We start from the raw sequence: 20,507 nt of genomic DNA, 5'->3' as shown, positions 1-20,507 counted from the left end.
TATTTTCCCTGCCTGTTTTCTCTCCTTTTCTCTGGTCCTTTTCCATTCTCCATCCTCCTCTGTCTTCTGTCTTTTCCTCTTCTATCCTGTCCTTTGTCTCTGTAGGGTAAATGCCTCTCATTTGTGCTGAGAACTTGGTCTTGATGTGTCCTGTACCAACTCCGAGGTCCTTTCAACGTGTATATGCACAAACACACATATAAATGTGGAACTTGATTAGGCATATTTGAAATTTCTTTGTGGAAGGAAACAGAACAGGATGTTATTGTCCTGTGCATTTCCTGGACCTGCAGTCTCACATCTTGTGGGGTTTCCCTTTCTGAGAAGACAGAGATGCGGTGAGACCTCCCACAAAAGGAACAAAATTGTCTCACCATGGTGGGAATCAACATCACCATGTCACATGGTTTGCTGAGCATCACACATGCCCACACAATCTTGTTCACAGTCTACTACTTTCTCAAGGCATAAGGGTGGGCGCCTTCCTTTGTTTCATTTAGAAACTAAATGGAAAAACCACTCAGTTCGTCAGACACTGAAAATTCTGAGAAATATTTGTGGGGTGGGGGATTTTACACCAATAGAATGTAGTCATTTTCAAGCACAGACAAGGCAGACGCAGGAGCACCCCTTTGAGTTTGAGGCAAGTAGGGACTACACAGACATAACGAACCTTTGTCTGAAAGACGTGGTGGAGACAGGAAGGAAGGCTAGAGATGGTTCAGCTGATAAGAGCACTCACTGTTCTTATGAAGGACTTGGGTTTGGTTCCCAGCACCTATGTCACAGACATAGACTGTCTGTAACCCCTATTTCAATAGATAATGCACACTATTCTTGTCTCTGCACATTTCTCCTACACACAGGTGGTACACATAAACTCTCTCTTTTTCACAAACACACACACACACACACACACACACACACACACACACACATACACAAATCACAAGTGTATTCCTGTAAGTCTTGGTTCGCCCATTTCATTTCATACTGTGAACAATTACCAAGCCCATCCTTTCTTAGCCCTTTTTGGAATTTTGGAGTTGGAGTACTGATAGCCGGCAAGATTCCAGTGACTGTTTCAACAGAAGCAAGCTTAGATACCATCCTGGACTAAGTCACCATTCACATTGGCAGTCTCCAAACTGACCAGCAGTTTGCTGAACCTCTGCCTGGAGAAAACATTTCCTTTCTATACCATGAGACAAGGTTGCTGGGACTTGGGACAAGAATTAGCTTCTTACCAAGTCTCTTTACAGGTGTGGCTATCAGTGAGCCCTTAGCACATCCAAAGAAACAGTAAGATTTTGCCAGTAATAAAGTGATATTTACAATGGATATGTGTAGGAGGAATAGAAAAGCCCTGCTGACAGGACAGTAGCCACTTCCTCATAAAAATTGGTAAACAGTGAGTGGGCCAAGCCACCTCAGCCATGAGGGAAACTTCTGCATGAGGGACAAACTGAACCCTGCCTAGGGCCTAGAGATTTGGTAACACAATGACAGCCAATTGGGCATTGCCACTTGGAGGACATGATTGCTTGGGATCAATGGAATGGGGTGGAGGTTAGAAAGGGTGCTCCCGGAGACTTAATAACTGAGCTGGCTTCTGGTTTCTCACCTGCTCTTAGAGTCTGAGCCATTGATTCTGTGCCTTCTCAACCACTGCCCCCAAAGGGGATGCCAGGCATGACAGAGGACTCAGGCAACAAATATGGAGTTTTAATTTTCTTAATATAAAATAAGTAATAGTTATAATGGTGCTGGGAATTGAACTTAGGACTTTAGCTAGTCTAGAGAAGGTCACTACCATTGAACCTTCCCATCCTCAAAATAATAACAAAAGTCTATAAACTACAGTGTTTTTTTTTTCATTTTGTTCTCTACAGATTTAGAAGAAAACTAGTTAAAATGACGTTTATATCTCATTTTGGTTTTCATATCTTTTCTGAATGTTCAAAACCTTCACAATGGTGAATATTTCATATGGCAAATACCCAGAAGACACTATTGACATTTTGACATATACCGGTTATATGCTAATTATATACAATATATATATAATTACATATAGTCTAATTATGTTCTTTATATGTGTCTTCTTTATTTACATTAAGTATATGACCAGAAGACAAAGTCAGAAGACGGAAGCACACAGAGGACTTTGTTTGCCAATGTTGACTTTCAAGGTGGAAAAAGTAAACCATGATCAGGGACAATAGGTGGCCAGGAAGGCTTAAGTGCTGTTAACACGCCATCAATCCTTTAGGTGGATGTTGGTGGGATAATGTAAAAAAATCATCCATGATGTATCTGGGCTTCTGTGACAGAGAAAAATAATGTCCACTACTCATCTCTTCAGAAATTTCCCCATATCCAACCTTCAACTTCGTACTGCACAGTAGGGACCTGTGTTAGCCCCTGTTTTTCATAAAGGTTCAGGCTTAGTTTCCTAAAGCCTACAATGGAAATGCAACATGCCTTTTGCAACTTTAATGCAAGAGGCAAATAAAAAGCTGAATGAACAGCAGTCCAAAACAAGGGTGAGTGAAGACATGGGGTTGCAGGGACTGTCACAAACTGCTGGCGAGGATAAATGAATTCTGCTGCTATTGTAAATAATTACCTTGCAAGATTAAAGTTGTTTATAGCCAAGTAGAGTCAGCACTTCAACTCCAAACTATATACTCCTGAGAGATGCTTATCTTCATGTTCTGGGAGATAAGTGAAAAATAAATGTTTACTGTGAAAAATTTAATATTAAAACAGAAAGCACAAAACATGGCTACTGTCTGAAAATTGCTAAATAATCATTGTGCACTTGTAGAGTTGAATACCTTTGGCCCCAAACAGGTGAAAAGATAACATATCCATTGTGGTTCTGCTGGAGTGTCAGACCACTGTCAAGATGTCACTTGGGAAGATTAAACTCAGGGGCACTAGGCTACATTTCACTCTCCCCATTGGGGTGACAGGCTCCTGTGATACCACCATGATACTTAGGGGAAATGAAATGCAGCCTAAGATAGGGGCCCAGCCTATTCTTCTTTTGGTGAGAAACGGTGGGGGCTGGAGTGAAGGCTGTGGTGGAGGCTGTGGGTCTCAAACTCCTGGACACTCAGGCACAACTGAGAACCTCAAAGAGTTGAGAACTGGGCTGGAGGGCTTGAGATGAGCCAGGGCAGGGGGAATCTGGCTTAGCTCAGGTTGAGTGCTGAGAGAACAGAGAAGCCTTCTGTAAGACACTTAGGCATGTCTCTTTATGATATGAAGGTCTCTCCACACAGCAGTCCTTAAGAGAGAGGGCAAAGTCCTTGCTTGTCCACACTGTTTATTCATGGTGGAGAAGGATGCACATGACTTACTCAGGATGAACCATAGATTAAATACCTTTTGCAGGAAGGGATGCCTGGGAAGGGAAACATTGGTTAAATTCTCAGAGCATATCTAGATACTCCAATAGCATGAAGAACTCTGGATTTCCATGCTACGTGACCAGTTGTCATGGTCCTCTTAGTAGGGTGTTGTGGTCACGTGCTCCAGGACAGGAACCTGGTCAGAAGTAGATTTAAATGTCTACCGTTCTCAATTATGAGAATTGTCTGAGTTTCTTAATCTGCTCAACCTTACCAGTTCTTCTGTCTGGTGGTAGGGTTCCATTTGCCTCACAACCTGTGATGAAAATAAATGAATTTCAAGACCCTAAGAATCAAGAGAAAGTCATCAAGGGTTATAACTAATTAGACTGAATGTTTAAGAATAAGGTCAGTGGGTGGTCTCAGCTGGTAAAAGCACATACCATACAAGGCGGATAACCTGGGTTCAAATACTAGAATCTAGAGGAGAAGGAATGAACACATTCCAGAAAGGTGGTCTATGAAGTCCATATGCACACCTACCCCCCCAACACACACACAAAGAGAGAGTGAGAGACACACACACACAGAGACACAGAGACAGAGACAGAAAGACAGAGATAAAGTACACACAAAGAGAGAGAGAAACAGAGATAGAGACAGAGACAGAGAGAAAAAGAGAGAGAAAGGGAGGGAGGGAGAGAGAGAGTGAGAGAGAGAAAGAGAAAGAGAGAGAGGGAGAGAGAATGAGAATAAACACTAGAAAATAGATATTCTGGTTATCAAGAAAATGTATAGATGCACTCAATAAGTTTATCAATAAGGATATTAAAACAAGACTGACAAATATACAAAATTTATAATTTTATGTTTTCCATGAGGGGAAAATATCAACGGCTAATCAAGCAGTACTTACACATTTAAATAAGATTGGATGGTACTTGCATATCTAATACCATATGCTCACTGTGAAACTGAGCATCTCATTGTTTGTGAGGACAATGTAATCCTTGATGACAGTATGACATTCCCCTAAAACAAACAACAGGCGTCCTTTCTAATACAGAGATCTCAGGTCCATGATGTTTCACAAGGGAAATGAACGTATATGTCCATAAAACAATTCAGAGTGGCATTCTCATTAACCATATATTTTGTAGCATCCCAAAGGTGACAAAAAGCACAAGCAGTTTGCAATATACTTGTGCAAAGGTATTTTTCTGAACAGTAAAAATGCTAGTATACAGCACGGGGTAGATGATTCTCCAAATCTCATGTATCATGGGACCTTCTTGGACCCATCAGTGGTAGAAATAGTTCATGTAACGTAAACTGTCTTTCTAGCCAATTACCCACATGGCTACCTCTATGCCCCTCCGCTTACTGCAATCTGTGTCTGTTCCCTCCAAGTCAGCTCTCAAATCTTCTGCTTCTGTTTACTTTCCCAGCATCCCTCTTTCCACCCAGAGGTTCCGCCCCCTACCTCCTGCCCAGATACTGGCTGTCATACCTTTAATGCAAACAATCAGCTGTAAGACAACCTCTGATCTAATTCTAGATTGCCTTTAGGCAGGTGAGGAAGTACAAATATTTACGAAATACAAAACCCAGAGATGTGCCATCGAAATGGCAATACCGGAAGCCTTCTAGTAGTTAGCTATTTGATGGTATCAAATTAATAATTAAAAACAGAGACACAGCTGGGCAGTGGTGGTGCACGCATTTAATCCCAGCACTTGGGAGGCAGATATCTGAGTTTGAAGCCAGCCTGGTCTACAGAGTGAGTTTCAGGATAGCCAGGGCTACACAGAGAAACTCTTGTCTCGAAAAAAAAAAAGAAAGAAAGAAAATAGAAAGAAAACAAAACAAAACAAAAAACAAAAACAAAAAAGGAAAAATCAAAATCAAAATCAAAATCAAAACAAAGAGACACACCTTCAAACGGTGTTAAAAAATAAAAAAGTTTACCCCAACTACCATATGAATGAAAGAAGCCAGGAGCCCAGCTGGAGAAGCTGCAGTACCCATAAGTCTATGTCTACATAGTCTCTAGAACTGGTAGAAGTAGACAGTGGGAAAAAACAAGATTGTGATTTCTTGGGCAAAATGAGGGCTTTGGTAGGAGCTACATAACTGGAGGACAGGTATTTTCTGGAGATTGAATGGGCTACATTTTAGTAGAGTTTAGCGGTAAACAAGAATATGTATTGGTCAAAAATAATCAGGATTACCTCTAGAATAAAATTTGGAAGACATTGCTTGGGCTAGCATCTTTTGCACTTGCTTGTCCACTCACGGTTCCTTCCTTTTCTTCCTCTTTAAGTTTCATTTGAATGCACAATGTTTTCAAGCTTAAAATATATCTGTTGACATAGAACATGCAATTCAAGGCTCCAGAGGTAAAGAGAAGAGTATAAATGCTGGTAGGCCCTGCACAGCAGGGGTCCCCTTCACGAATAAAACAGCTTGTCAACAGCAACTGTGTCCATGAGTGCCTCATTTATAAATAAGAGTCGACGGTATGGGGATACAGCCTACATCTGCTCAGTGCAACTGTATACTCCAGCCAATGACAGAGAGAAAGCATCCAGGGAAGACAGAATTTGGGGACACTAAGAAACAACCTGTAGGAAATGGAGCACAGACAGGTCAAATGACTTGGGAGAGCATGAAGCTTGTCTCTGAGCCTCCATGATCTAACACAATGGTTCTCAACATGTGGATAATGACCCCATTTGGCAAATGTTTATCTCCAAAACTATTTACATTGTGATTCACAGCAGTAGCAAAATTACAGTTATGAAGTGGCAATGAAAATAATTTTATGGTATGGTTTCACTACAACATGAGGAACTGTATTAAAGGATTACAGCACTGGGGAGGTTGAGAACCACTAATCTAAAAGTAATTAGATTTAATTTAACACAAAGATGGGGGATAAGAATACACTTGGGAGTTAAGCACTTTGACTTGAGAGTGCCAGATCACAGACAACCATTGAGGAAAATCTGGGCAGGAACTCAAGCAGAAAAAGGGGGATGAGGTTAATTTTAATTCTCTCTCTCTCTCTCTCTCTCTCTCTCTCTCTCTCTCTCTCTCTCTGTGTGTGTGTGTGTGTGTGTGCCACAGACTGGGTTGCTTCGGCGACCCCTTGCTCTGTGGGGTGATAAGAGTTCTGGGCTGGTGGGCAAAGAATTCAGCGAGTGACAAACAGAGACAACACAAAGAAGTGTGGTATCTGAGTGTATTTGCACAAAGTGAAAAATCAGGCTTACGTAGTATGCAGAAACAGGGCGAATGTCAGGGATCACATAGGCACAAATGTCAGTGGTCACATTAAAGTCAGTAAGATCAAACAGCCAGGTGTAAATGATTCCTTCGGAAGAGCAATAGTGCTCTTACCCACTGGGCTCTCTTGGCAGCCCTAAGCAAATGATCTTGGTCTGAAGCAGGTAAGCACCAGGAGGTCCCATTCTAGCAGCTCCTGGGAATGGTTTGGCTTGTAATGCAAACATTAGTTCAGGAAACTTTTCAGCTACGCTCTAGTTTATATAGCAATTCTGCCTTGTGTGGCATTGCTCTTAGAGTTCTAACTATGTTTACAGATAGCAATAGTGTTTGACTTCTATCTCTAACTCTGGAGACACCCTGTCTGATAAGGTAGCTTCCTTGTGGGAACTCCAAGCTAATAACAGCTAGGAAATCAATTAGGATCATTGAAACACTGTGGAGGCCAGGAAACAATGTTCAATCTCAGTTTTAGCTATTTACAAATCACTTCTTAGGGCACCTATATGCCTGAATAAAGAAAGCACGCAGATCTCCCCACAGACTTTAGCAGAGACCAATCTGGAACACATCAGAACTAGGAGATGTTAGCGACTGAATACTCAGGAGACTGACTGTCTGTGAAACGTATACTTCAGGTCCATGATCAGGGCTTTAGACCTGAAATGCAGACACAACTGAAGTAGATGAGTGCTGTGTGACGTGTATGTGTGTGTGTGTGTGTGTGTGTGTGTGTGTGTGTGCGCGTATGTTTGTGTTCTTGGTTTGCTTTCTACTGGGTACCTTAAACCCTCTGAACTTACCTGCCAAGGGTTGGAGCTATCTACGGTCAGCTAGTTACTCTCTGTAAAGCATCAATCAAGACAGTTTCTCATGGGTGTGGCCAGAAGCCAAACTGATGGAAGCAATTCTTCATCTGAGAATTCTCTTCCTAAGTGATTCTGGGCTGTGTCCAGTTGATAGTTTAAACAATCCAGATGTTGACATTTGCCAAATTTTCAGAGTAGCATGGGGAATCTATCAGGCAAGTCGGGGGGTGTGCATTCCTATTACTGTGGGAGAGAGAACCTGCTGTATAGTTGACCTTTCCCACTACTATGGCATGAGGATTTTGCTGTTACACGATTTACCTGTATTTGCTGTAAATACAAGGCTGTATTGTGGGAAAACAGGTATGCAATCTCCCTTTGTTTTTCCATTGCTTCTCCACAGGAACGGTACAATAAAAATACAACTTCTTGTGTAACTGGTAGTAGCAAAAAGGATAAAGCATCAAGTGACACACACTCAGGGCAGACTTCTTAGCTGATACTCAGAAACAGCAAGGAGCATCACCGTCCACTACACAGCTCTGGCCTTATTTCCCTGAGGGCCTATGTTCCTTTTCTCATAAACCTTGGTGTGGAATATACAATGTGCCTATTACCAGAAAAGTTCCCTACATCTTCCTGCAGAAATTTCCATTTTTTTCCATATCATGATACTATGTGTTTCAATTTTTAAAGGCCCTCCTTAGCATGCAATAGAGAACTGGAAGTAATGGGAGCCATCTCTGCTGAGAGACTGTTAAGAAGCTTACCAATCCCAGTTGCCAGTCATAGAAATTCCATGTGGTATTCACAAGGTGTTTGCTCAGCCAATAGCCAGAACTTGTGCAGAACAGTTTTCTGCATTCTAAATTCCTTCAGTTAGACAGACAAATAAGTTCTGCAAAGTGCACGATGCTGAATGCAGCCCAGCATTCGATAACGCTGTGCTTCTCAGCTTGGGAATTCCATTTCATATTCATTTAAAACTTAAACAGAACAGGTCATCCAAAGGTCAGGTTCTGTAGGACACAATACCTTCTGTGCCACTGGGAGGGCATGCTGCAGAACTACGGTGTTATGCCAGAGGTCATGCTCAGAAAATTACTCCTCTGAATGTTAAAAATGATAGTCTAGTGACCTAGACATTAAAATCGGAAAAGACAATGTTCTATTCCCCTGCAGTGACTGAAACTCCCTGCCCTTAATTAAAGCTGCCTGTCATGTTCTGCCCAGTTATCACAAACTTAATTCGATTATACAAAATCTTGCTATGTATCCAGCCACATGCTCACTTGTTATTGGGGGTTTTCCAAGATACCAAAGGAATGCATGGAAAGTTCTAGCATCATATAAAATTTCTATTTACACAAACAATGCAAAATGCTACTAGGGTGATAGAGTAACGATGTTTTATCAGTTAAGACCTCTTACAACTCTTGCAGAGAACCTGGGTTTATTTCCCAGAATTCACCCATATCAGGCAGCTTAAACTTGCCTGTAAGCCTAGCTCCAGGAGGCCCCAAGTGTCTTTTGAGGACACCTTCATGCACATGGTAAATGGACAACAAGCAAGCACAGAAGTACTCTATATATTTTTGAGTCAAATATATTTATAATTACCCATAATATTATGTATTATAATGTAATCTGAAAGGGGGTTGAAACCATTTGAGGCATGGAGTCATAAACTCCCAGGAAGCCTTTGTACTTCAAAGACGAGAATAACAGGGACTGTGTTCAAGTTTTGTAATGATCATTGTTAATATCCCCACACACCAGGTTTTTTAATTTAGTTTCTTTAGCGACTGAAATTAAAATACAATTACATTATTCCACCATTTGTTTTCCTCCCTCAAAGCCCTCCCATACTCCCCTGTTCTCTTGAATTCTTGGCCTCTTTTTTTTTTAACCCTATACATATAAGTACAGCCTGCTCAGTCCACATATGTTACTTGCATGTATATGATCTCTGAGCTGACTTCTTGGTATAAGGTAATGAAGAGTTAGGCTTTTCCCTCAAGGAAGACTGCTTGCTCCTCTAGCACTCACTGATATCTACAACATATCTCCGTGCACCTAAGACTTTAGGAAACATCGCAGGACAGAATTCAGAAAGACTGTAAAAACAGAGAAGTCTGCTATGAGGTTGGATCGCCTAGAAGTGTCAACAAGCTACATTCATGGAACCCAGATAACCGTGTTCCTGCATTTTCTCTGTTCAATCAACTACATTAGGGCAGAGGCAGGTCTGTGATTGGACAGGAATAGGGAGGCGGAGCTAGAAGTAGAGGAGTGAGGAGGTCAGAGGACAAAGAAGCAGGAAAAATCAACATGGAGGCAGACTAACCAAATGGGAAGACGATCCAGACCCCCTGTGGTTTTAAACAGCTACAGGTAGCTAAGGTTTTCCCAAGGTTAGAATAATTGGGTTAAAGCATTATCTTTATCAATTGGCTCTGAAATTATTGTATTGGCATCTTGTAAATTGTGATCTTATTGATATGTAAACCTGATTGGATAATCAAGCCTTAAGAGTCATGTTCCTACTGGGTAACTAGGTGCTAGATGATTGATTGTGGGGTGTGTGGAGTATTGCACATAGGCAAGATGATCTTACAAGCTGGGAGAAAATAGCAGGCCCCCGCCAGGACATAGTGATGTGGCCGGCCAGTACCAGCAGACAAGAGAGTTTGTGGAGTGGTCATTATTAATATTTCATGCAACATAACAGGGCATCTAAAAATGACCTGAAGATTGATTTGTTAACCGTTGAATGGCCACAGGGATTTAGACATTGCCCAGTGACTTTGCCTTCTCCCTGGAGCCCAAAAGTACACTTTACCTGCCGATCTCTTCCAAGGTATCAACTATGCCATTGCAGAAACAGACTACACACGTGTAGAGAAGAAAGAAGGGAGTGTCCATCCCTTTTATAACACCTCTTTGCCCACAAACCACACACATCCTGGAAAGCAAGAGGTAAAAGCTTGTATGTCCTTGTGTCAGATAGAACTGACCAGTTGTATCAATCTAGCAACTTTGCCCCCTCTGCACTTCTGAAGACAAAACAAAAAACAAAGAACAAGAACAAAAACAAAAACAAAACAACTTTCATGAATGGAATTCTAAAGTCTTTTAGAGAAAAAGAAATGTAGTGCAAATGGATGAGAGAATAAAGCAAAGTGTTAAAGAGAGCAGTTACAGATGACAAATTTGGAAGATATAGGTGAAAAACAGCAAATGCTTGAGCAAACAGGTTAAAAACTCCTTTCCCGATTTTCTAACTTTTGTTCTTTTGTCTTGTTTTGTTGTTTTGTTTCAGGTTTTACTTGACTATCACCCTTAAGAGAGGTTTCTGTCTTTTCCTGCACAAATCTGTGGTGGAAAAATCTACAGCCCATGCAAATGCAGAAAAGTTACAATTACTTCAAACAGAAGAACACGAATAATGATAAGGCTCCATGTTTCGTCCTCACTTTCCTCTCATAATATGACGCCCTAATTCCTCTACTTGTTCCAAATAGCACATGACTGTAGTTGGGGATATTTCCTTTGGAAAGAGTGAATCTCCTTCTCTGGTTGTACTTGCTGCTGCTAAGCAACACACACATTTCTCTCATCCAGGGGAGTACGATCAATCTGACCTCTCTTTATTTGTAAAACAGGGTGACATTAAAGCCCATATCTGCATCCTGGTTATTAGTCATTATCCAAGCTGCATGAAAGGGCGTGTGAAAAATCAAACTTCTTCCCTTGCACTGGTCTTGGCAAAACCACGCTGGTTGACTAGAGCAAGCTGTGTCTGTAACAAAAAGAGCACCTTGAAAAGTGGCTTTTGTTTCTTTGTTTGTTTTGATTGTTTTGTTTTTGACTAGTAAGTCTACCTGCCTCAGAGGCCAGCCATCACTCCGCACTGCAAAGTAGATTACATATTTCACACTTTGAGGGCTCCCTGTTACCCAGAGGGGGTAATTGGAATAACTAGACGCTTTTCCTCATTGGAAAAGCACATCGAATCTAAATTTAATAAAACATTTTAATATGTCCAAACTATAAGAATCGACTCTGACAAGTGCACTTCTTAATCTTAGTTCTTTAATAGTGGGGAAACATCTGAGGAATATTAAGTAGTCCAGAACACAAACTGTGTGCTTAGGAGCTGTCAATATTCCTTGAAGGCAAAGTGAGCTGGCACACACTTAAGGTGCGTTTCACAATGACAGATTAGACTAAAGTACATTTAAAGGTAGCTGGGTTTTTACTTTGCAGGGAAAAATACCTTTTACCCTGAGGAGAAAATAATACAGGGCTTTTGGTTTGAAAAAATAGCGCACATTTTCTTCAGAGCTTAGTGGAAAAGGTTAGATTTAAATGCAATTCTTCTTTGCTTTGTACAAGACTTGTCAATTTCTTTTCTTTTGTATCTTGGCAGTCATTTCTTCTTTTCCAGTCTGGCTATAGCTTCCTGTGTCCTGGAGCTTACAATTTCTCTTGACGTACTCTAATAACACCTTGCTCTTGGTGTCTCTCTCTCTCTCTCTTTCTCTCTGTCTCTGTCTTTCTCTCCCTCACTATCTATCTGTATCTTTTTTTTCCTTGCTCTAATAGTTTTATGAGTGTATAAATTGGAACACAGTATTTATAAAGTACTATATTATATATCATATATAAGTATGTTTCTATATCCTTTATATTTAAATATAACATATATATATATAAATGTTACATAATGTAAATATTACACACACATAATATATGTATATATATATATATACATACATATATAATCAGATCTAGAAAGATGGCTGACTGTAAAAGGCCTTCTGCTCATACATGAGAACCTAACCCCCTCCTAGATCCACATGAAAATCCAGAACTGTTCTTGTAGCCCCAAAACTGGGAAAAAGTGCTGATGCTTGCCACCCAGCCAGAATATTCAACTTGTCAGGCTCCAAGTCAAGATAAAAACCTGTGTCCAAGATAAGGAGTATGACTCTTGAGAAACAGCACCAAAATTAAATCTCTAACCGCACCATATGTACACATTCACACAGGTACATGACCATGAGTACACATATGCACATTCATACTCGTGGGCCCACATGTGTGCACACATGCATCCATACATGCACGGACACATTCTACTAAGAAAAAATAGGGCTCAAACTGTGGCCTCTACTTACTTTCTTCTGAGGAAGGGCTATAAAACCCTGCTCTTAAAATACAGCAACTGTGAGCATCACTCTCGGGAACTGAGGGTAGCTTCAGCTCTAGATGCCTCCCCAGGAAATAAAGAAAAGATTAAGCATCTAGAAGATCCACCAAGACCTTCTGTGGGGTACCTCTATCTACTACGGGTAGTGTGGATAAGATAGACAGATTCTATCCTTACTGTCCTGAGACTGTTGGCATGCCTTCTATAAACTACACACAATCTCTTCTTGGCTTCAGTGGAGGATGTAGAGGTCCACCTTGTGAAAAAAAGAAGTGGGATGGAGAATGACACATCACAGGCTTCTGCAACTTCTTGAAGAGTCTTGATCTGCCATACACAGCATTAGATCTAAGATGATTCTCAGTACACTGGCAAGACAGCTAAAAAGAAACAGAGGCCAGAGTCGTGGCCGCCTTCCCCATCTTCACAGAAGTCACCACAATTGCCTCCTCCCCTCCCCCCTACTTCTGAGGTACTTCACTAGGCAGGGCTTTCATTGGATAATGGTGATAGTGTGGTGAGATGCTATTGGCCAAGGATTTAGGGGCCTGACTTTGGTGCAAACATTGTATATAAGCTTATGTGCTAGGCAATAAACTAATCTGCACCTTGATGCTAGTCTCCAGTATCAGATTCCCTGGGACTCCTCAAGTGACTCTATCGCCTCTTATCTACCACCCTAGGTCCTGTTCCCACAGATTACTTTTGAACCAGTAATATTGACTGGATTTATCCTATCATGCATTCATCTCTCTGTTGTTCACACAACATGCAACACTGGGAAGGACACTCACCCTCTCATACACACACACACACACACACACACAGCCCTCAATCCTTTGTAACCACTATTATTACAAATAAATCCAAAATCTTAGGATAAATTTTATTGAAGGATGGGAAGAAAGAACAGGGGATGCAAAAAGATTATTCTACAGATTAAAAACACTACCACAAAGTTTGATAACTATTTCTATTTTTACTCAAAATAGCTTTTAAACTTTACTCTGATGTGTATACTATTTAAAACTGTTCTACTTAAAGTGGTGGAGAGGGTTCAGCTAGTGTTTGTTGTAAACAAGAGAAACAGGCACCTAAAGGCCTGATGGGAAGAGTTGCCCTCCTGTAATCCCATATTCAGAATGGGACAGGATAACTTCGAAGCAAGTTGACTATCAAGAACATATATGTAAGAGTTCTGAGTTTGATTGGCAGACACTGTCCTAACGAATAAGGTGGAAGAAGAAGGAAGAAATCTCCCAACTTCAGCCTTTTGCCTCCACATGTGCAGGTTCTCTTACACAGATGCACACCGCACATATATTCATACACTGAAAAAGCACAAGATTTTCCCACTTAGAAACTCCAATGCTTATTGGAGTTCTTCCTGTTATCTTCTCTGTCTTTTGTGGTTTGTTAATTCCTCAGTGGGTGCGCACCAGTCCTGGTAAATATAGCTAACCATTCTCACTGGCGCTTACACTCTGCCAGACACTGAGCTTGTCTTTCTGGGCATATCACATTATTTTCTAAACAAAAGTACCGTTTTGACTTTAATGCACATTTCTCTAGCCTTAAGTACTTGGAGCGATTGGTCTAGAGCCAGCTTAACAAGGAGATGAAGACTGCATCGTGTACATCAAAAAGTCAGGGAAAAATGATGCAGAGATGCCAGTTGTTCCAGCTCAGCAAGTCCGTGCGCAAAAATGGTCTGTCACTTAAAATCTACTAGGTATGGCTGGAAAAGAGCTTCGTTGTGGCCTGAAGGGAAGTTTAGAGTGGTAGGTGTGTTAACTTCCCTGAGCTTGGTGGTGTCTTCACGTGCTGAAATAACTGGCTTGTAAGTTGAAATTATGTGCAGCTGATTGAATACATTATATATTGGTATACAGCAATATTCTTAGAACCCTTTCCCAGGTAAACATGCTAATCGTAATGTTAATCTTTCTAAGATAGTCTCAGTCTGAAATATATTTGTTCCCAAACATTGACCTTACTTGCACCTAGGGATGCAGCAGTTCTTGGAGAGACTCTTAGCTTTGCTTTCTACAGTGTCTGAACTTTGCATATCCTGTAGAGCAGCCAGTGTCAAAGAATTCCCTGATATTGTGTTTTACAAGAAAAAAAAGTCAACTTTCATCACACTCTGTGACTCTCAGGTGATTTGTAAATGCTTCCCTCATCCTGAGTATTAAACCTGATGCCTTATTTATTTATTCATTCATTCATTCATTCATTCACTCACGTTACATCCTGGTCAAACCCTGTGTCCCTCCTCTCTTCCCAGTCCTATCCTTACAAGACCTTCCCACCATTACCTCCTCTCCTTCTCCTCAAAGATGGAGCCCCCTTTGGTATCATTTCAACCTTGGACATGCAGTGTCAGTATGCCTAAACATACAAACTGCTACAGTGCCCTGTAGAAGGTCATCATCACAACTCTGTCTCTTTCCGATTCGGTGCAAGAAACCCATTCGGTGTGTCTTTCTGATAGAAAACAATGATGTAAGACTCTGGTGTTAAAAACTGCTTCAGAGGCCGTAGTGTCAAAACTGTGGCTAGCTGTCAGTGTCATGGATGTCCATCTAAGTGAGTGTTCAGTTGCTAATAGAAGCAGTCCTACTATGTGCCCTGGCTGTCTCCCCTCATTCTTCTTCATCTCTTCTCTACTTTCCCTTGTACTCATGGAAGGAAGAAAGGAGACCAGAAGCAGACTCAATCTCTTCTGTGTTTTGTAGGCATGAGGTAAAGGAGAAGCTAGGAAACCAGCCAATCACTCTGCCATTTTTTATATTTCCTTGTTTGAGAGGTATTGTGTCTAACTATCAAGGATAAAACCCTAGACATACTGCATTTAAGGGGAAAAATGAAATGGCAATTTAGGGATGCTAGAAATAAGTTCTTGTTGGTAGCCTGGCCCATGAAACTCAGTTAAGATCATCTGAACAGGAGGCCCAATCAGAGGTCAACATTGTCTCTAGTGGTCTTTGAAGGAGAGTTCATCATCTCAATAGAGCAAAGTCATCGTAGTTTTTTTCTTAACGGCAAGGATAGATTTGCTGGGATGTACCTGGTGGAACTTCATGTTACCGTTTTGAAGTCTGCAGTGATTAATAAACTCAGTCTGAGACTAGAATATCAGTGCTTCAAGAATATGGCTTCTTGGGGGCTGATGATATGGCTCAGTGGGTTATGAGCACTCTCTGCTCTTCCAAAGGTCCAGAGTTCAAATCCCAGCGACCACATGGTAGCTCACAACCACCCGTAATGATATCTGACACCCTCTTCTGGTGTGTCTGAAGACAGCTACAGTGTACTTACATATAATAAATAAATCTTTAAAAAAAAAAAAGAATATGGCTTCTCATCAAAGCCCATAGTTCTCTCTTGATAACTACAGATTTCAGGGACCTGAGACTAACAGATGGATTTGTAGCAATGCTCTTAGTTATAAAGTGTTCTTTTAATTGTGGGTTAGGCAGAGAGGACTTGAGGCTGGCACTGGTATGGGAATAATCTATCATTATTAAAAAAACAAAACAAAACAGGGCACTTCAATGAAAACCTACACCCTAAGGCCACTTCTCAGGCAAACTCAGAATAGAAAACAGAATAAAGAAATATAGATAACTCACAATATGAACAATCACAGAGAAAATGAAAAGATGAGGCTCTCTGAAGGCCAGCATTTCAAATCTGCAATCTCCTTGTATGACCTTGGGTTAAAATCTAAGTGTGAAGTGCTTGGAGGGACCCACTATGAATGGCTATCTTGTCATGCACACAGTGCAGAAAATTCCAGAGAAACCTTTACAAACCACATAAACAGGACATAACTGCGGGAATCAGACTGTTACACACTCCTGTATTATACCAGAGGCTACACACCAAATCTCTTATCATCCTTATAACTTGTTACTTCCAGGTGAAACAGGCTCTACCAAAGAAGCATGGCAGATCTAGTTATTCGGTCTGCTACTAATATTACAAAGTCTGTCCTCAATCAAAATTTCAAATAAATATGCAAATATTTTAAAAAGATAAAAGATCACTTACTTCCAAAGATAAAAATTTAATTTAAGGGACAATAGTAATAACTGTGCCCAAAGGACAAAAGATAATGTCAGTCAGCCATAACTGGCTTTGACTACAAACAAAAACAAACAAACAACCAACCTTAAATAGCCATCGCGTAGCTAGATCCTTGTAGAGGAAGCTTTGACTCTGCTTGCTGATGAACTATTTGTAACTACTCTAGTCCTGTAAAAGATGCTGGACCGTATCATAACCATTTGGTAATCTTGGTCATTTTGCATGTTTGGTTTTGTCTGTTTTGTTCAGTAATGTCTCATCTATAGCCAAGCACACTCAGGACGTAGACTCATTGGCTCCCCAAGGGTCGGGATCCCATGTATCAGCTGCAGCTCACATGCTATATACACTTGCTTTTTTTTTCCTCCTCCCTTCAGTCTGTCCAAAGATGAACATGTCCTACCCTTTGCAAGACTCCTACTTTGGGTATCTTTTAAATATGGTAACAAATACCTTCTTCTTAAACTTAGACATTATTCTTCTGAATTGAAGATCATGCCCCGTTACTGAAAGAAAAGGAGGGAATTTCAAACAGCCAGTCCTATTACACTCATCGTCAAGAGCAGACAGAAATCAATGCATGCATGTATCCTCACTTGAATGCTAACTTAGGCTTAACTTAGGGAATGGTGCCACTCACAATGGGCTGGGTCTTTCCTCCCACCAATGAAATTAAGACAATCTCCCACATACATGCCCACAGAACAACCAATTGTAAAAAAAGTCTCTCCTTGAGACACTCTTCCCAGGTGAATCAAGGTTGTAACAAGGTGCTGCTTGACTCTAACCATCACGGATACATAATTTTTAAATTAAAATGTGCTTCAACAAGACAGAAAGAAAAATACTTTCTACATTTTTCATTTAGAAAACTAACAAATGATACACTTATGCTTCTTTACAAGTGATTAGAAAAAAAATAACTTGGTGATAACACTCAGCTCTTGAAGCCACAAATATAGGGAAAATGTTTCTGCTTGAAAACTGTCTGATGTCGGTCTCTATGTTTGTGAAGTGGAATACTATGCTTCAGCAACTGGCTGCATCCAATTTGTTATATCCAAGATACTCAACAGACTCAACAGACCATAGGAATGAAACCATTATTTTTTTTTTCCAAAAGAAAATGAAGCAATGTTAAATAATAAAAGTCTCTGTAGAGTAGATGCTTTGCAACTCATGAAAACTCCCCCATATCCAAATTAAATGCAGCACCCAGAAGCAAACAATCAATAACTCATTTTCTAATTCTTTCAGAGCCTGAGATTTCTTAATGATCTGCCTAGACTGCACCTGCACAATGAATTATTGAACAACGAGGGCAAGCTCAGCCAGCCACTGAATGGCGAGATCAGCTGCAGCTGAGAAGAACAGCAGCACAGAGGAGAGTAGCAAAAGACAGCATCAGGAGACCAGGACAGGACTGTAATATGGAATTGCACGGTGTTTCTTGGCTTAGGGAGAAAAGCCAGGCTAGAGACTAAGATGCTTTCGAATGATGCCAGGCAGTTAGCAGCCTGGTTTAGAACAAAACAAAATGAAACCCTGAGCTTGGACGGAGCAGAGCTAAATGGGCATTTATTCATCAGAATGCTATTACACCAAACAACTTTAGAGATACCACTATACGTTTATACCCACTAATATCTTGGGTCTAGGGGTCTAAGGCAGAGGCCTTGATGATGCAGCTCTGCCTCACTCAGACTTGACGAGTTATTCAGTGATGCCTGGCAGGTCTTATTCTTTGTCTATAGTAGTGAAGGAACACGGTCCAGCTACAAGACTCCAAGAAACCTCTATGGTTCATATATCAAAATATGACATAAAAAAATAACTCTCAAGTTCTAGAGTGCTGTTACACACATAGGAGCCCAAAACCTGTACAATATCAATGCCAGCCAGAACTCTATCGTGGATGGGAAAGGATTTCATCAAGTCCTGCTGCCCCCAGGTGAAAGGAGCTACATGAATTTCATAGTTTCTGGGGTAGAGAGTCTGTTTTCTTCAGGGTGTGATCCCTGGGACTTTATACCCAGGCTATAGCAGATGACCTTAACATACAAGCATTAACATCAAGTGGATTTGGTGAGTTCAAAAAGAGAGCTCATCAACTTGGATGGCAGGAAAGGGGTTAGAGAATTAGGGAAATGGGAATTTGATGACAATGTATGATATGCATGTATGGAATTCTAAAACAATTTTAAAATGATGACTTTCAAGTTAGGGGAATAATGCTATTTGTCTTGAGGACATGAGGACTGTGTCTTTGAGGTCACTTCTTGCCTGAGGTTTTACTTTATAAGTGAAACTTGATACTGTTAGGGCTAGGTAACACTGACACTTGACAGTGTGACAGTGTCTTCTAGGCAAATGAATTTCATGACTTCGAAAGTTTCTCACATAGACTTCTTCCCAGTGCACTAAGATGTTTTCATGGGTTTGCCCTGCCCTATCATTGAATAATCACAGAATTACAGTGTTTAGAATTTAGAATAGTTTACAGAATTATAGTGTAAATCCCTCTATTTACAAACAATATCCTTTGAAAAGAAGGTCTCAAAGATATCTTGGCATCCTTCTCCATTGTTGACTAACATTTTGGACTGAAAAAAAAATTTAATACCCAGTGTTTCATTGAGCAGGTAATACCTTGAAATCACTTATGCCTCAGTTTAAACCCGAGGTCTGTCATTAGCTGCCATAAAACCTCTTTAATCCTTAACTTATTAATGAGTTACAATGGGGCAAAGATTGTATAGAAAGTTTCCTTTAAAAACAACTTGTCAGTGATAAGTTTTACTACACACACACATACACACACACACACACACACACACACACACACACACACACACACATTTATCCTGCATGAAAGAAATATAGAATGCTTTTCAATGTATATATAGGCATAGGAATTCTATGTAGAGTAAAATTATAGTTGTTTATTTTTTAGCTTTCTAAAACTTTTAGGACATCTTTTTAAACTTCTTATCACAGATTAAAAATTATACATATTTATGGGCAACAGTGTGTCGTTTCAGTGGGTGTAAATATTGGGTACCGATTGGTGACTTAATATACTCAGAAACTGAAGCATTTATCATTTCTTTGTGGAGATAAGATTCAAAATCTCGTTCAGATATTTTGAAGTGTGCTGCTTACTCTTGTCATATAGTTGCCCAATTAAGCAATGGAAAATCAGGCCAGCTCTTTGTCCTACGATAACCAGGCACATGTTAGGCTAACTCTTCTCATTTCTCAAGCATCTTTAAAAGATATACTGGCTTTCCAGTCAGAGAAATAGCATATTTCCACTTGAAAAAGTCAACAAACTTAGGTTCTTAATATACTATTATCTTGCTGAAGCCTCAGAGATTGCTTCAGGGAAAACCATAAATTCATAAATATAGGAAAAGTAGACATTTATTTTTACCTCTTCTCAAAGATCTGAAGAAATAGGAAGTGATGTCTCTCAAGCCTGGGGTGGTCGGTGCTGTCTAGAGACGTCTTACCAGAAGCCAGTTGTGGATGCTCATGTTCTTCCATGTGGAGATGTCCAGCCTTGGGCTGCAATCCCAGAGACAGTGTGTGAGCCCATGGAATAAAGCAAGAATTTCCTCTTATCTTAAAATAGTTACCGAGTCTACATTAAGTTATGCCCATTTACAAAAAAGTATTCCCACTACTCATAGAACACCTGGAGCGATATGTATTTTAAAAAGATTCTTCAGCCAATGCTAATTT

General features: G+C 40.4%; 1 long non-coding RNA gene across 3 annotated transcripts in view; it reads right to left on the bottom strand.

The window, feature by feature from the left end:
• Positions 1–2,221: 2,221 nt before the first annotated feature.
• Positions 2,222–20,507, bottom strand: part of LOC116074917 — a 59,649-nt gene continuing 41,363 nt past the window's right edge. For all 3 annotated transcript variants that reach the window (XR_004112344.1, XR_004112342.1, XR_004112343.1), the window contains exons 2-6: positions 20,197–20,330; positions 5,591–5,722; positions 3,634–3,675; positions 2,630–2,717; positions 2,222–2,324 (exon numbers count right to left, since the gene is read on the bottom strand). This is a non-coding gene — a long non-coding RNA (uncharacterized LOC116074917). The remainder of the gene's footprint in view (positions 2,325–2,629; positions 2,718–3,633; positions 3,676–5,590; positions 5,723–20,196; positions 20,331–20,507) is intronic.

The sequence above is a fragment of the Mastomys coucha genome, unplaced genomic scaffold (genome assembly GCF_008632895.1).
Source record: "Mastomys coucha isolate ucsf_1 unplaced genomic scaffold, UCSF_Mcou_1 pScaffold3, whole genome shotgun sequence".
Lineage (NCBI taxonomy): Eukaryota > Metazoa > Chordata > Mammalia > Rodentia > Muridae > Mastomys > Mastomys coucha.
This window is presented reverse-complemented; position numbering and strand designations above follow the sequence as displayed.